Source organism: Sander vitreus, chromosome 16 (genome assembly GCF_031162955.1).
Source record: "Sander vitreus isolate 19-12246 chromosome 16, sanVit1, whole genome shotgun sequence".
NCBI lineage: Eukaryota > Metazoa > Chordata > Actinopteri > Perciformes > Percidae > Sander > Sander vitreus.
In genome coordinates, this window is record NC_135870.1 from 26,183,446 (window position 1) to 26,200,818 (window position 17,373).

At 39.6% G+C, this 17,373-nt stretch overlaps 1 protein-coding gene across 1 annotated transcript in view; it reads right to left on the bottom strand.

The window, feature by feature from the left end:
- atp8b1 (ATPase phospholipid transporting 8B1) overlaps positions 1–12,701 on the bottom strand; it is a 43,278-nt gene extending 30,577 nt beyond the window's left edge. The window contains exon 1 of the mRNA XM_078271819.1: positions 12,527–12,701. The gene's annotated coding sequence lies outside the window, so the exon portion shown is untranslated. The remainder of the gene's footprint in view (positions 1–12,526) is intronic.
- Between the last annotated feature and the right edge of the window lie 4,672 nt (positions 12,702–17,373).

Here is a 17,373-nt window from a genome sequence, read left to right on the forward strand (position 1 = left end):
AAAGTTCAGACCCAATATTTTACTCTAGATCTGTCCATTTCTGTTATATCACTGCAGTTCTTAATTTTCTTGGTTGGAAAAATTATATATACATATTTTATTTTGACAAGTGCCAGATGATTAACATTTATTGCCTAGATACAGGAGCATAAGAGGCAGACTACTGCCATCAGCAATTAAGCTCAAAACACCACTGTGCCCAGGCTGTAACTCTCATTATGCTCTATTTGGGGAAGGCAAGTGAAGTAAGCACTTTCGGACAGACAATATTAAAAAACCAAAACACTTATAGTTTATTCATTTATTTGTCTATAATCTCATTTCATGGTTAACATGTTTCCCTGCGAGGTTTCTGCCAGACTTTGTGTTTGATGTAACCATGTGACAACACATTTGTTTGACTAATCATGACTGACAGCACGGCCAAAAACCTCCGCAAGCTGGAATTCATAGTTAGCATCCCCTCGTCAGCAGAGCCATAATTAATTTATGGAACACGTCACGTTACAGATATGTTTGGTTAAGTTCCTGCAGTGGAAAATATGTCAGAAGGGCGGCTATCATTTGAACTCACATACCAGTGCAGCAATACAATGCTATTTTTATACCAAAACAAAAGCAATACTTTCAATGCACAATCCACAAAATCCTTTTTTATCATGTCGGAAATTAACCCCAATATCAGTTTTAATCGTGTCTTACCACAAAGCAACTAGAGGAAAAACTAGCAAATATCTGACCAAAGAATAAGTAGACAAGACTACCAATCAGGCCAAGGATCTTAAGTATTGAGGCTCAATCTCAAACATAGATGTAAATGTCAAACTCCAGATATGTTTCAGAAAGCTGACGGGTGGCAAACATTTTACACTATTTCCCCTTAGGTCAGGAGAAACCAACCACCTCTGCTCTAACTGAGCAGTGCAGTCAGTGTTTCCCAACGTTCAAATCAAATATGAGCAGAACAACTAAGGAATCCAGCCCAGTGAACATTCCTGTAACTGTTCATTCATGTAACTGTCCATGGCTGGTTACACAGGTCTGCACATGAAGACTGAGGGAGAAGGGGAAGGAAAACAAAGAAGTTTAAAGACTTATGAGAGGGGGGTAAAGAATGAGAGGAGGAGCTACACCTGGAGAAGTAGTAAATAAGATGACGGCTAAACTCTCAGAAGATATTTTAAAGTATTACAACGTCTTTCTTTACTCTTTAATTGTTGGTCTTGTTGACAGTTGTTGAGCCGGAATACAATTGGGTTTACATGACAGGTTTTCTTTTAAACAATGAACCAAATAAAGATTAATTTCCTTCCCAGAGGAAGAATTTGTCCACACTTAACAATAAACACTAGTTGTCTAGAGCCGTTTTTACGCAGTTCGATACAAGATGTCCTGAAGGACGCGGTCTTCATCTGAAGATTAGATGTGTGTTTTAGCATCAACATCCCGTCAGATAACTTGCCACACCAAAGGAATACACAATGTCAACTCAAGCCCTGCGTCACACCTGCATTCATCCACACACTCTTTATACATGCCATCATTGAAGGAATGCACGCTATTAAAAGATAAAAAGGTTTACTTGATTGTGAAACACAGAAGAAAGAAAAAATTAATTGCCGTGACCTGGCTTGAAGACATGCCTGAATGCACGTCCTGTCCATAAATTAAATGTTACAGTATATCTTAAATCATTGAGGGGAAATGCTACAGCCAACTCATACATCTGATTGGCTCATGATGTCAGGGCCAGGCAGAGAGAAGACCCTGTAGGAGACCAACTACTGGGAGTTTGGGTTCACTTTGACATTTCGGTTTGGATCCTAAAACACCGCTGCCCTTCTTAATTGCCCAGGCGGAGAGGCTGTGGTTGATTCTATTAATCCCCTTTAGTTTCTAGTGTCGTTTCTCGACAAATAACACAGAGCATGAACGGACGGGCCAGCATGATTTGTGTGGGAACAACAAACATAAGTGCTCCGATGCTGGCAGGTTATCGAGATTCAAGGGAGGGAAAAACAGTAGAAGTTTATCAAGAAAACCTTTCATTTATATTTACCTCGGAACTCGGAAGCCGGAGCTGGGAATGACGTCATACCCGAGTTGAATGCGTTCCATTTAAAAGTCGGATTTTCATTGTTTTCATTAGCTCTAGCCCGGTTAGCTATTGTTAGCAATACCAGTTGATAACAACGCATTACGCCGTTTTTTGTGCATGCAAACAGCGTAACATGTCCACAGATAGAAGTTGAACCAGCCTGTGTGAACGACTGATTTAGTGACACAAATAAGACAGAAGTGCTTATAACTTTATGTTACTGCAGCTTTCACAACTGTTGATACAGGGGGCAGCCATGGTGGATTTTGAACTCGGGCTACTGCGACGTTGTCCGAGTTCCGAGCTCGTAAATCTGAGGTCAGGGGGCGTGTTTCCGACTTTGACCTCGGAAAATCCGAGTTCCGAGGTAAATACAACGCGGCATAGGCTTGGCTAGTTTTGTCTAGTTTTCCTGATTATGTTAATAGAGTTTCGAGTGTGATGAGCCGCTGGTTCCAAAAGGGTCCCCCCCCCCCCAATCTGTATTCCAGTTTTGAACTTTTCTTTAAATGATCGCCTCAGTTTTACTTCACACTGGACTCTCCTAAATAATGCGATGATCAATGTGCTTATGTTAGGGTCAGCAGTTTTGAATAATTAGTTTCTGAAAAATCATGTTTTGTTTTTCTGTCTGGCAAACAGATGGATGGATACGGATGTACACTACCGGTCAAAAGTTTGGGGTCACTTAGAAATGTCCATTCCAGACAGAATACCAGCTGAGATCAGTTGCATTGTTTTTTTTAACCAGGGCAGCAGTTTTCAGATTACATCATGTGCTTACATAATTGCAAAAGGGTTCTCGACTGTTGTAGAAAGCAGTGGCTGATCTTTATGCAATATCTACATTGCCCATTATCAGCAACGAGTCATCCAATGTTCCAATGGCACATTCTGTTTACTAATCTGATAATATTTTAAAAAGGCTAACTGAGAAAACATTGGAGAACCCTTTTGCAATTATGTAAGCACATAATGTAATCTGAACACTGCTGCCCTGTTTAAAAAAACAATGCAACTGATCTCAGCTGGTATTCTGTCTGGAATGGAGTGGAAATTTTGTAAGTGACCCCAAACTTTTGACCGGTAGTGTAAATAGTAGGGAGCAAAACATGGCATCATAGTTGCTAAATTTAACCAAAATAAACCCAGAACCAAAAACGTAAGTCTTACTAAAAAAGCACCTTGAGTCATAGTTAAAGTTTTTATGTAGGCAGGCTTATACCGCTAACCTTTCATCAAAGAGTCGGATTCTTTCTATCGCAGAGCCACTGCTACAAAAACGATAAGCTGCAACCTTTAGTGAACTAAAAAGACGAGGAAATGTAATGGGGAAAAACTTTATAAGAAAAAAATTTACTGGTTACTGTTAACGGCAAGTATTGAAATAAATGAAGAAATTACACTGCCTGAGATATCCAACGAGCCTCAAAACAGCCTCATTAAAAAAGAAAAATTCATCCTTTTTCCTCGTGAGGTCTCAACACTTACTGCTCTGCCCACCTTCCAAAAACCAACCACCCGGAGGGCGGCAGCAGCAGAGCAACGTCTCGAAAAACAGGTTTTGGTCTATTGGTTTCATGCCAGGGTTGCGCTATGGCAACAACAAAGAGCAGGCTGGGGGGGGAGGGACAAAAGAGAGCATACCTGAGCGACGACAGTGAAACCTGAGAGGAGGGAGGAGGTGCAGCTCTCGCTCAGACCACTGAGGTGAGTCGGAGGCTTCAAAAGAAAAACTTATGGAGGGAAGTCATGACCAAAACACTGCAAGCACAGTGTGGATCTGTAGTCTATTTCAGAGTTCCTAGCTCCAACACTCCTGTAAAGAAAGAAAAAAGCCTATTTCCTATAAGCTCTTTAAATATATGTGGTCACTTTTTGTATTTCATCTTTCCTGTGATCTATGAAGGCAGTTTTCCACAAACTTACTGGCTAATAAAACTAATCCAAAAAGGGGAAAGAAAAAAAAAATACTTTTCTATCATAGTCCGTTGACATAAGTTCCATTTTTTAATATTTTAGGGGACAGGTTAGTGGTTCATTGACAAAACCTCATGGCCACTGAGTTACAGCCATTTAAAGCTGGGTTAGGCAGTTCATTTTTGGCGTCCTTGGGCAAAAAAAATCCTTATCTTTCAGCATATTGTAATTCAAGTGGTCTGAGAAAAAACAAGGCTTCTGTATTCTCTCCTTGGCTCCGTTTTCAGGCTTTAGAATATCTAGGCTCTGACAGGAGACTTTGGCAATCACAGGTCATTTTGGAGAGAGCGCGTTCCTATTGCACGTCCCTTCGGAGAAAGTTCTGCTAACCGTAGCCAAAGACTCAGGGCTGCAGCCAATTCAGAGTTAACCTATTAGATAAGAGACTTTATTGCCATCCATCTATACAGTACATAGAGGAACACAATCGTGTAAAAAGGTAGTCCAGTTTATTGCCCAGTTTTCATTTGCTGTGAAAACAGTTGGAAGAGCTGGTCTGCTGGGGTTAGTTTCAGCCTAGTCTCGCATAGCCAGACCTTCCTCCACAGCGCTGCGGAGGAGGGTCTAGCTAGTCCACACCAGAGCCGTATATTTAGAGAGAGTTTGGCCAACTCAAATCATGGGCGGCATATTGGATACCATCGTCAGATGACTCTACAGTGTAACCCTATGGGGCGAGTGTGCTAGCTTGAAATAAAACGCTTATTTTCACCATAAACAGGCATATACATGTTATGATCAACATTTGTCAATATGTAAAAGGCCCTTACGGAAATATTCCAGTGTATATTTTCCTTCTATATCGTAAATGGGCCTCTAAAAATGCCCATTGTAGTGAGTGACAGGAGCAAGACAGGCCGAATACAGAAGGGCATTCAGTAACTTAGTTGTGCTACAAACACACGATTTCTGTACTTCCAAAAACGTCATGACTAGCAACTGGGCCCCATTTCAGGAAGGAGGTTTGACAAACTCTGAGTCTAACCCTGATCTCTGAGTTGATTTACCCTGAGATTGGAAACTGAGTTTTCGGTTTCAGAACAGCCGATATGAGTTGGTTCAATCAACTCAGAGTAGGTTCACGCGCGTGCACCACCACAATAAAAAGGCAGCATGAATGGAGCCATGATACTACGATTCACCATGGTAACAACCATAAACAAACAGGTCGGCGTAAACACTCATGCGCACAAACAGCGAGTTAAAAAAAAACAGCGGTTGCTGCAAAAGAGAGAATTTGCGTGGGAGAAAATTGCTGCTAGAGTAAATATTCCAATTTAGTGTATATCATATTTAAATCATAAGTATAGCCTAATATTACTGGTGAAATGGTATTGAACCTATAATCTATTTCATTTAGGTGCAATACTGCGGGTGAAAAAGTACTAGGCCTAATAATCCCACTGAGGCTGCAGCATCATCATTAACAGAATTATAATTCATACTCTTATTTCAAAGGGTTTACATCATTCACCTGCAATCCTGTGGAACTCCTTTTTAATGGCTCTTACTGGTTTGTGTCCAGGGAACACTACAAAACATTTAAAAACACGTTTCAGAGCGAGTCACATTCTTCTGTTGGCGCTACAGTGGCTTTACTAAAATGCTCCGCATCACTAACGTTGTAAAGAAAACTGCCGTTTTCAAAAAACATTTATGTGACACAAATAATCTGCTGGAATATAGAGCATGCCCTAACATGGGTGACGTTAGTGATATGAGGACCGATCAGGTTACGTAGCCTAGGCTGCATGGGAAGAAAAACGATACCGCTCAAATAGGAAGTTATCTGAAAACTAAAATGTCGGGGCTTCATTATCATCTCCCAACACCACCCTGCAAAGTAAAGCAGCTTCTTCATCAACGGGATCGTCGACACAAGGAAATGCCATGTTTTTAGAAACAAAAATACGTTTTATAGTCTGCCTAACATGGTTAATATACAATTGTTTTTATTCATGCCGATAAATGCGCTAAAAGTGCCCCGATACAGACTGAATGAATGAATGAGGAAATGAATGAGGAAATGAATGAGCGCTGTGTCAGAGGGAGGAGTTACCTCTCTTTCTGAAACAGAAAACCCAGAGTTTCCCTCATCTCAGGGTTAACAAACAGGAGTTTTCACTAAACCTGCTTTCTGAAATGGGGCCCTGAACTCTTAACAAAGTTACTGACAGTCTTTTGACAAAATACACGATAAGACAATGATAATGCGACCGACAGCATACAGGTAAAAAGTGTGTTTTGGTCAGGTGTAAATTGCGGTAGGACAGGACCATAACGTTATCATGCTAGCAATAATAACTTAGTAGTAACCGAGGCAAAGTTATGTATTAATACCATTTGGTGATCTAAATCATCAATACTGCGTGGTCACAGTATATTACATCCGAGTTACAGATGAGAACTGAAGTCAGACTACCTTAAATTCAAGTCATGACTATGGCAAGATCACAAGCATTTCTAAGCATTTAGGTCCATGGAGTGCTAGCGAAAAAGCTAACGTTAGCATAAGGCATGGCTAACTTCAAACTTCATTCATTTCTAAAGCAGTGTTAGAACTTTTTTGACAGCATGGTACACATTAACGATGGTATTACTATGTTTGTCCGATGTCATTTGTTATCATAAGTCGAAGAGAGAAATTGACATTTACCTCACACAAAAACGAGTAGTCACTTGCCCTCCAGTTTGCTCTTTTCACCTTCCGCACCCATCCTTTTCACCTTTTTGGTTCACGCGGGGAGCTTCCCGGTCTTTCATTGTAGCTAAACGTGCAACAGTTGGACATTTTTTCAGTGATTTATGTCATTTTTTTTAATAATTTATTAAATGTTTCCACTATTCCCTGCACTATGTCAATGGGAATCAGATGAATGTTGGTAACCAACATGGAGTCCACGAAACACGTGACCACCTCGGAACTAATCGCATAACGGGATAGCTCAGAACATTCAATTCCCTAGTTGGCCAAACTCTCTCCAATATACGGCTCTGGTCCACACAGCATTGCGGGATGGGAGAAAAACGTGCTCTGGTTTATTGGCATTTAAACCAGAGCAATTGTCTTGGGCGGTGCTGAGTCCCGGACGCAATGACGGTGCCTCTGCAAAATAGTCTCGGAAGGAACTTGTTTTGGTGGAACATGTGTACGTTCAAAAGTTGTTTTAGTCGTCCAACAGAAAACTCTGATTGGACAGATAGTCTAGCTAGCTGTCTGGATTTACCCTGCAGAGATCTGAGGAGCAGTTAACCATAGTCCTCAGAAATCCACTGGAGTTTAGAATGCCAACACAAAAAAAGCAGAACAATCCCTGAAGTGGAAAATCGTTTATTTAGATTAGCTTCAGCCTAGCACGAATACTGGCTCGTTTTTTTCTTCATGTTTATGTTTCCTCTAACACTGCCTCCGGCAGCCTCTTGTTCGGCGGGCCCTTGTTAGCCTTCTACAAGAACCAGAGGCCGCGTCTGCGGCACCGCCTGCTGCTGCCATCCGAACTAGTGTGATAGGGAACGTAAACATGGCAGAGGAGCAGGTAGTTTAGCCTTCTGCTAAACGCAGCTCATGGCTGCAGCTAATTCAAGTTCATGTAGCTATAGCTAGAACCCTAAAACACTGTATGCAATCTCAAAGGGCTTTACCATGTCTCCTCATATAACGGCATCGGAATGAAATGAATGACTAGCGCTTGTATGATGGGAGGGGCTGGGCAGAGAGGAGAGAGGAAGAGCGCAGGAGGTCCTACTCCACTTCAAATTTTTAACAAAATTTCATGGAAATCTGTGGGATAGTTTTTGAAAAACTTAAGGATAGAACAGAAAACAAACTAAAGGGATCCTTTATGGAAGCAAGAGCTGGTAATTGTAGGAAAAGTAAGATATTTTACCATTTTAATATTTTTCAGGATGAGTACCTTTTGTGACAGAGGTCTGGGCTTACAGCAGAGTAATATGTCATGGTGTGTGTGTGTGTGTTGTTTGGGGAAGTTACCTCTTTAAAATGTGCACGTGACACCTGTTCACGTTAAGGATTCATTATTTCATTTTAATTTGTTTATGAACCCCTGGACTGTGATAGCTTATGTGTTTCATGTTTAAAACTTTCTGCACATTCCAAATACATCTTAACCCATCTGTGTTCTGATATTTGGAGAATAGTCGTATTATTTAGTGAAGAAACCGTTGTAAAATTACAAGACTAAAGTCATAATTTAAGGACATTAAAGTCATAATATTTAAAGATTAAATCCACCTGCCCTAGTCTGCTGTACATTATTGCTCAGCTGATGTAGCAGGGTCAACCCAAACTACGGTCGAAATACATGGAGCAGAGTGCGTCTATTATAATCAACTGAAGCTGCTACGCTCACCAATCTTTGGAGGAGGACTGCTACTACTACTACTACTACTACTACTATTTTCTGTGCCATTTGTTCCATTGCCTGAACAAATATTCTTAAGTTTTGATTTTGACCACCTCTGTCCTTGATGTGTGTGTGTGAGAGAGTGAGTGAGTGAGAGAGAAAGAAAGAAAGAAAGAATCCCAGCCAGTCAGAACAGATGCTATCAGTTACATTAATGCAGAGTCAGGTTTCTGCAGCACCTGCCGGGAATCCGTTTGAGCTGATGGCAAACAATTGGTAAAACCAAAAGAATGACTGTTCTCTGCTGGATTGCCATTGAATACAGTGACTCTGCACATAGAGTAGTAAACCCCAAAACAATCTGCCACTTATCTCCTTTATCCATCATATTCAACTATTTGTACTCTCTCTGAAAACTTCACTTAAGCCATTATCTTATCTTCAGTATTTGGGTAAGTGAAGATAAGTGTAAAAAGGCATTAGTGTGAGGCCGTGCTCAGTTATAAGAAATACAAAAGTTGCATGTTCCCAGTCTACAGTGGGTTTTTAGTGATTTTTCTCTGAAAACAGCGGTTTGTTAATCAATTATTCTATTAGTCTATAAAGTCAGAAATATCCCATTTTCAATGCGGTTAACAGGGGGGGAAAGGCAGAAATAGTTACAAATCCTCATACTGGCGAAGCTGCATGTCTACCTGCCGTAGCTTCAGAACTAGTAAATATAAAATCACTGCTCTCTGTGTTAATGGAGCTTAATAAAGCGAGTCAAATCTTGATTAAGATTATTAGGTATTTTACTAACAGCTGAGTCCAGAAAATGAATCCATAAACAGGCCGTCCCTGAGCAAGGCACCTATACTGCCAGAGTTAGAGGTTCAACCTCTCTCTGGATGATGAGGACGTTCTCTAGATTTTCTCATGTCAGTCTGAAGCCAGTCCTTATGTATCACCTCGGCAGATATGATAAATGACATTTACAAAGTGAAATTATGCATTGCGCCCCCAGCAACAACTATCATCCCCTTTGCAGTCAAATTGTTTTGTATTTGACTTCTAATTTGCCTACAGTGTGTTGTGCTTACAGTACATATGAGTTCACTGTTGGCTGAAACCTCAGCAGAGCTTATGCGAAAAACGTTTGACGGAAGTGGTTGTGGCTGGATTAAAAAGGTGCCTGGGGGGGGGGGTGTTGTTAGTGGTACTATGGATCAATGTTTTGATAACTGGGTCTATTTTGCATAATTAATACTTCATTTTACCCTAAAACCATACCAAATAGGCTACCTTTATCGAGCCAGAGATTCCTTAGTTTGTCAATTAATTTGAAAAGGGTGAAAACAAAACCTCTTAAAAACACCTTCATCAAGCATCCCCTGGTCTTGTGCTATGGAGCGTAAGCCATTTAGCACTGAATGTGGCAGCATGCCCCAGTATCTCCCCGTGTTTCCTGTTGGTCAACTATGGCAAAAGTAACGTATTAGAAATAAATATTGGGCTCCTACTGGCCCCCTAGATTTTGACACAGGGACCAATATACAAGACATGCCCATCAGAAAGTCATAATGTAGGACCCACAATATTGTAACTTTGATGAAATTTGGGTCAAATTATTTAAAATGTCCTAAATGTATTGACCGTGAACCATGCCATGGAGCTGCACAGCATCAGGTACCGTATTGTGAAAAACCTGCTAACATTGCTACCTCACGGGGCAACACTAACCTGTATCAGCACTTTAAAAAAAATAAATAAATAAAAAAAAAACACACACCACAAAGCCATTGTCAATAGTTGCATGGCTAAAAAGCTAAACAGCAGTGTGTCAAGCAAGCGAAATACCATACAGATGCTAAAGGGTGATTGTTTTTCTGTTTCACACTATTCCCTAGTTGGTGGTGGTAATGTGCCAATAACCATGATAATACGCTAGCTAAAGAGGGGACAGAAGTTCAAATATTCAAAATATAATTAGTATAACTCCACAGGCTAATTTCATTAATTTGAACCTTTTTTTTTTTAAACCCTTGGTACAAATACTGATGCTTGGTTGGGTTTATGAATGTTCCACACAGATCTGCTCTGAGGCGATTTCAAAACAGATCCTTAATAGAAACTGAGACCCTTATACAACATGGAAAATTACAAAATAAAGTAGAAAGAAAACAAGAAATCCACATTTGAACTGCCAACAGAAAGCTTCAGCGCCAAACAGATCCAGTATTTGAACCTTCCGTATGGAAAAACATACAGAAGAAACAATGACGCCATAACCGCAGTCAACCCATCAATCCATTTGCCTCTCAAGTCACGATTCAAATTCTCTGTCACTGGTTTCAAGGTCTATCATTTTCATAAGGAGACGGGCATTTCCCTAATCAAAAGGACTCAAGCCTTCTTCGGCTGTAGAAGAAGAGCTCCATTGCTTGTTTATGGCAAAAACATTGAGGCTGGTGAGACACATGCGCCAAGAAGCTGTCGCTGTGTTAAAACAGCTACAACTGAGACTATGTGGGTGTGTTTCACAACCTACCTGGAAGTCTTACAGGCTTCTGTTTTCAAAAAAATCTCTCCTTTTCCTATGAAAGATGTAGCTCCCTTAGATCAAGAGGTGGCTGTAAACAGTTTGTAGTCGGAACAAAAAACAGCAGCCGTGGTCAATGTTGATTCAGGTCATTAAAACACACTCTAGGGGGACAAATTTTCACAGCAGAAAAAGGACATAGCCAAACGTGTGCGCGACGTAAACCTTTTGCTAGAGAACACAACAGTTGTTTGTTTTTTTCTTCCCATATAAAATATCTTCCTCCATGGCCCTTCCGGGGCACCATACATCCATCCACCCATCCTAAAGATGTGAGAAGAAAAACTTTTTTTCCTAAGTGAGCAATCAAACTAAAGCAATGTTATCCTCCCTTTCAAAAAAAATGTATAAGCGCAAAACAGATGAAGATTATTTTTTAACAAATGATATGTTATCCGTAGTCATCATGGTAAAGCCTTGAGCAGCAACCCTGGAACTGTGGGGCTGGGTATCCTTTTAAATAGTGCTGACATTACCTGATACCAATAGGCCTACCAAAACAATACTTTGAGGAAAAAAAAAAGAGGTACGTCTTAAATTTCACAAAATAAGATCACGTTCTCCCATGTTAAATGTTGTCTTAACACAAGCAGTCATATGAGAGCTTTGTACAAGTACAATACAGTCTAAAATTAGCTTACTTTTAAATCAGGAACTATTTGTTCAATAATAATGGGGGAATTACTGGAATTGTTGGGTCTTTGTAAATTATAGAGTGTGGTCTAGACCTACTCTATCTGTAAAGTGTCTTGAAAAAACTCTTGTTATGATTTGATACTATAAATAAAATGTAGTTGAATTGAATTAATAAGCAAACAGATTATGAATCTGAACAGATATTCAATGCTAACTTTTGGTACTTGACATTTTTCCTTACTCCCTTAGCTACTTTTTGAAGGGCGAGAAAAAAACATTAGTCTAGTTGTTCCATTACTGTATAACACTACTTTTGCCACTGCATTCCTTTATGTAGACCTAGGCTATATATTGTACACTCAGTTGGCAGTTTATTAGGTAGACCTACACCTAGCTAAAACTAACGCATCCTAACACAACAGTGCTGATAACGTGAAGGCTGTGGTGTTCAGTTTTAACGATGCACTTTGTACTGGTGTGATTTGTATTGGCGGAGAAGTGTTTTAATAGGCTACTTATCTAAACTCATTGAACATGGACAAAATGGACAAAATACAAGAAACTGGTAGCCTAGAAAATAGTAGGAAAAACGTATTTCAAGACAGAGCCAGGGCACTAAGGCGGGTAAAATTACCAACTATACCACAAACTATTTATAGTTCACTTTATAAAGTGAACGTTTTGAGCTCATATTTTAGCCGCAAAGAAACTAGCCTACAAACAGCGAATGCTCTTTTGATAGGAAAGGTGTGTTGAGCAGCAGCCGCCCAGCTGAAAAACTCATCTGCTCTCGGTGTTAACACTATTAAGCCTAAAACCTCAAAGCAAAACACACTCAAGCACATTTATATATTAAACTGAACTTACTCCGTGTCCTTCGCAGATTTATATGTATAAAAAATTAAAAAAAAGTTGAATCCTGTTCTCAGTCTGTGTCCAGGCGTTTTGTCACCGCACCATGTTATCCTCTTCTTCCTGCTTGTAGAGAGCTCGGCGGCGGCTCCCCGCCCTTCTTCCCCCGCTGCCTCACCTGCTTTGCCACCGCACAAACCTGCCGGACCGGTCCGACACGTCAAACGCCTAAACTACAATAAATAGCTTTAAAAACAACACGCGTGGTATTCAGGGAGGATATCGCAGGTGAGCTGCGGAAGTGGGCGCGAGGAGTTCTGGTCAGTGACGCAGTGCCACAGGTAAAGGTGTGTAATTGAATGCTCATAAAACCAGGTGATCCTTAACAGGGAGGCTCTCCCTGCCTGCCAGTGTTGTCAAAAATGTCCCTTTTAATAGTTTTTACTTCTTTTTAACCATTTGAATTTGAATTTAATTATCTTAAAAATCTGAAAAACAAAAAATCCTACATTTGTTGCTTATACTCTTATCAATTAATGTGGCAACATTCATGATAATATTTGAAATTTTAAGACCTAATGAATATTTTTTTGTGAATAATTATTTGTATTAGCAACATAAGACTATTAAGGCATAAAAGTGCCTGGATAGCTCACCTGGTAGAGCGTGTGCCTCATGTACAAAGGCTCAGTCCTTGTCGCAGTGGCTGCAGGTTTGACTCTGACCTGCGGCCAGTGGTGTAGTCTAATGTATTGCAGTGGGTATACTGTATTATATATATATGGGTCATGGAGGGGGCATATCATATTGGGGGTGCCCTCCACCAGGGAAATTTTGAGCGTCAAAGACTTCATTTCCTGCATTATGATACACTTTTATGAACCAATTTACGGTGGAAATTCCTTTATTTAGCCTATGCAAAGATAAAAAAAAACACAGATGACAATTCTAAATATGTCAAAAATATAATGGAAAGTATGTCGTTGCATGTCATTGAGCATTTTTAAGTGGGTATACGGAAATCCAAGAGCTTTCGTAGTGGGTATACTGCGTATACCTGCGTATCACGTAGACTACACCACTGCCTGAGGCCCTTTGCTGCATGTCATTTCCCCTCTCTCTCTCTCTCTCTCTCTCTCCCCTCCCTCATCTTCAGCTGTCCTATATAATGAAGGCCTAAAATGCCCAAAAAATAATCTTACAAAAAAAGAAAGAAAATACTTGACCCCAGACAAACAAACAAATGCACCAATTTTGGTGAAAATTCTGTCCGCTATGGGTTGAGCTCAAAATCACTGTGAAGACCTATTCCTCAATATGGACTGAAGATATGTTCCAAAATGTATGATGATTGGACAAACCGTTGGTTATGGCCAATTTCCTGCTTCTTTGATATTGGCCATGTTTTTTCACACATCCTGCTCATTTATAGTAGAGATGTGTAGCTCAGTCCTGTAAACAAATGTTGGTATTAATAGAATATTGCTAGCCTATTGCTAGCCTTTATACAAACATACCGCACGATTGTGGCCTGGAAGCTTTTGAACTTTTACTTAAAAGACCGGGATAACACTGCTATTCCACCTAGTGAGTTTTTAATCAACCTAACTGCTTTTGTGATGAGGAAAAACTATTTCATGTTTAATGGGGACTTTTATCTACAGGAGTCTGGTACAAGCATGGGGTCTATTTGTGCTCCTAATTATGCAAATTTGTCATGAATGTCGAAAAAAACACACATTTGTTCAGAATTTGGAAATGGTACAGATAGATACTTTAGACTCAGAAGACTTAGAAGAATATGTGAGACCACTGAGGATTATATGGAAAAACAAATGACATGAAAGACAGATTTGTACAGCGAGGTTATCCAATAGAATGGGTTGACAAATCTTACAAAACAGCCCTGAATATATCTCGGTCAGACTTGCTAAAGAAAAGCAAGAAAAAAGAAAAGCGTTTTTTCTGTCACTTGTATCACTACTTACTCTCCTCTCTCACATACCATACGTCCAGTTTAAAAAAAAAATATTGGCACATTCTAAAATCAGATCCTGAACTCTCACATGTTGTGAATGACTTGCCGCTCTTCGTATACAAACGTGAGAAGAATCTCAGAGATCTTCTAGTTCACGCTGACTTTGCGAGATATAAGCCAAGGAGACGCATTAGCGAACATAAGCGAACGTATTCGCAGAAACGACCGGGATTACCCGGTCGCAGTACACTTTAATGATCATAAGCATGACATCTAATCATTGCGCTTTTGTGGCATTGAACAAGTCAGTCTTCCAAAAAGGGGGGGGGGGGCAACCACGACTTGCTACTATAAAGACGCGAGGCATATTGGATATTTACTTTGCAGACGCTATCGCCAAAAGGCCTTAATGTTAGGCCTTATTAGTTTATCCTCAGGAACTGTTCGTTGTACGGGTGCATATGGACTGCTACAATGTAACTTAACCAATGTAATGATCCACTTTTGAATGGACTGTGTCCCCTCTGAAGTGTAGAAAAATATTGGCCTAATGACAATGCATTGATTATGAGCCTATAACATAACTGGTCTGATTATCCATTGTTTTTAAATGTACTGAGTGGCATTTTTTCTGCCTTTTCCTGTTCACAGTCCGTGATGGGAGTGACGTCATTCAAGAGCCGGACCTGATTGGTCCTGGTTAGTCAACCAAACTATTTAAGACTATGGTTGAGGTGTGAATTTACCTGATGAAGGTCTAAGACCGAAACGTTGTATTTTTCTAAATAAATTATTGCTTGCGTAATGGTCAGTGTGCGGGACTCTTCTCTAAGCTTTTGATCTGCTACTTTTGATCATATCCTACGCACCTGCCCGACAAAAGAGATGTGCAAAAAAAGCTTTCTTACAGTGTTAATAGAATCAAAATTGACCAAAGTCTATTCATATTACTGTATCACATTATGTAAATTAGCAACAAATCCATAATTGTGGACTTTCATGGTCCAAGTAGCTTTTTTAGAGCACATTGCCTTTGCAAAACCCATTTTTCTGGGCATTAATTACAGCACCACCACGTGGCCGATTCGTCTTATATTTCTTGTGTAGCATTTGCACATCATTTTCAGTTATGGTGACAAGTTTCAGGTTTCTATGTTAGGCTAGTCTAGCTCCAATTACGAAAACGTGCCACTTCCCATTCTTAATGTTTGATTTTCAATTTACTATTTTTTAAAGCATTTCATTTAATGTTTTATTGTTTATGCAGATTTACAGAGCAGCTCTGTGTTGAGGGACACAAAATGGCACATTTTCTTATAATGACTCAAATAATAATAATACTAATAAACTGGCACAAACACAATAGGGTTCCACCGCTTTGGTGTTTGAGCCTAATAATAATATTATTATTATTATTATGACTTATTAAATTAAAAAATAAATTTTAAACTTTTTAAAATGTAAAACCTTCAGTAGAGTAAACAGTGTGACATGACACTTATTGTACATTCTGACCAACAGAGGACAGCAGTTCATTCATATGAGCTCACAGGAATTATTTCTCCATAGTGGTACTCAATTTATAGACTAATTTTGGCTTTATTAAAGGGTCTTTTGATTGATACAGTAGGATACTGTGTTGTAATGATTGTAAAAAAAGGAATACAAGTATTTTAAGACTTAATATATGTAACATCCAATAGGAAAATGCTTGGCGAGCTACTGTACTGGAGGTAGAGTTACTAATACTAGGTTATTGCTGTGGATGTAAACGCACTGACTGACATCACTGTTTTTTATTACCGTATAGAAGTGTAAAATGTGAACCAAGGTTATTAGAGTTTTAATTTTCAATTAGGTTTTATTTTAGTTTTGACTTCTCAATTTCATTGTTATTTGTTTAAGTTTTTGAGTTATATATATATATATATATATATAATATATATCTTATTTAGTTTTACAGTTGCTTTAGCTTGTTTTTTGTCAGGGCCATGTTAATGCCTCGGAAGTACGTAGCTACATATACTCGGAGAATAGCCATGATATTTAATGTTCAAAGCTCCATTGTGTAATGTTTTGAGTTGATTCTTAGCAAAAAAAAAACTTTGTTCTTTCACAAATATGTGCATATTCATGTGTAATTACTTCCACAAACTAATCAAAGTATTCTCGTAAGTGTAGAATCTGCCATTCAGAATCATTCAGAATACATAAGAGCGAGTCGTATGTATGTATCCTCCATCTTTAAAATACATTAGCCAAAGAGGGACATACCTCCGCCTTTCGCGCTTTTACACTCAGTGGCACCGTGACGAATGCCAGGGGGAGATTACTTGATCTGCCGGCAGATTTGAAAGCCTGTTGAAGATGGAGGCTCACTCTGATACATTACTAACATTAGCTTGCATTCGTTTGGGAACCTGATAGCTGATGTTAGCAATGAAATGGTACCAAAATAACAAAAACGTAAAACTATTATTACACTGGAAGGAACACTCACGGATGAAGTTGTACTTCTTGGAATAATACGGCCACCGTATAGGAGTTAAAACGCGATCGGAATGGATCGGAACGGGAGGGGCTAGAAAGTAATATTCAGGTGGTTGTCATATACGATTTCACCGCTAGATGGGAGAAATTCTTACACAATGTAGCTTTAAGTGAGTGCTGTTGGTCATGTTACGTCTTTGCTCCGCAGCTTCGCTCGTTGGTTGGTACCAATCAGCGCGCAGCTCATCTAAATATTCATGAGCATACCATAAAAGACAGAAAACCTCTCGTTTCATTCTAGGGCTATTTCACAGGGTTGCATTAGGGCGCACAGAACAGCACACGGGCCATTTTCAGCCCAACCAATGTTACATACCCTATTTGGAGACCTTAA